A 1,451-nucleotide genomic window follows, 5' to 3' on the forward strand; every position below is an offset into this window, starting at 1 on the left:
TAAATTAAAATGAGTCATGATTGGAAGTCCTTCATTCAAATGAAGCCAGTTAATGAGTCAGTTATTTCATTAACATCACTAATATTGATAAAGAAAACACAGTAATTAGACACTTTGACCATCAAAAGGAAGTGAGATTGAATAACTTTTTTTTGTTTTAATTTTGTACTTTGTTACCTTACCAGTTACTTCGTTAACAGTGAAAAAGTTAAAAAAAAAAAAAAAAAAATACTTGATTACTTTACATATAACGACACGTCAACACTCCGCCATCTTGGACTGTTGGTACATGGACATTACAACAGAAAGACGTAGTTCTCAATCTCTAAGTAGAATTATTCGTTGAATTTTGAACCGATTTCAAACTGTTTAATTTTTTAAAACTTTACACATGTTGCTATGATACAAGGTGCTTGGAGATATTTAAAATGCTTTTACCCTCAACACTATCCCACACCTACATCCTTGAATATTTCAGTTATTTGGCTACAATAATTAATGATGATGATGTAGTAGTAATAATGGTGATGGCTATAATAATAATCCGAGTAATACAAATAATATTATAAGAATCCAGTGACAATAATAAAACAATAATATTAATAATAAAACAATAATATAATATGAACAATAATAATAATATAATAATGAGAATACCAGTAACTATATTATAAAATATTAATAATAACAATAATATGAGAATATGATATTTATAAGAATAACAATAACAGTTGTAGTACAATTATATAATAATCGTCAAATGCAATGTATAGACTTAAACAACGTTGTCAATGAAAACCTGAGCATATCTGAATGTTTTCTGGGTTCCTTTTGTTCTATATCTACTTATCATGTCTGACGTTTGTTACAAACAAACCCCGTGGAAATTGTTTTAGAATTGAACGATTTATGACAACTAGAATAGTGTAAACACATCATTCCTCTATAGATGTATGAACTGTAGGAGAGATTGCCACCGGTCCAAGATGGCCGCCCTGTAGACGCACCGCTCTAGTGGGCGGCAGCAGTCGACGCGGTGTCTACGTATTATGATGAGTGGGATTTGTCCACAGTAAACAAACACGCCCACAGTGCATATCCTTGTATGAAATAGTTTACCAATCTACATTAGAAAAAAAAGTAATATGTACATTAAATAATAATGGCAATGGTCTTACGTAAAGATTAATTAAACTCTGAAACTAAACAAATGTATTTGGTAGATTGATTCTTGTCCAAGTTGTGACATTTTGGTCAAAGTATTTAACATTTGTCATATTTTGTTGTAAAAATAAAACACTACCCTCTATGGGTTGAAACCAGGCCATTGAATCCAAATTTTGCTGTTGGCTGAGAATGGTGGTTTGTGACATTTTGGTGGCTTTTTACATCATGAAACACTATTGATGGCCCCGCCCCTTCTATAAAAACTATTACCTGTTGGCTCTGCG

The sequence above is a fragment of the Gouania willdenowi genome, chromosome 17 (genome assembly GCF_900634775.1).
Source record: "Gouania willdenowi chromosome 17, fGouWil2.1, whole genome shotgun sequence".
NCBI lineage: Eukaryota > Metazoa > Chordata > Actinopteri > Blenniiformes > Gobiesocidae > Gouania > Gouania willdenowi.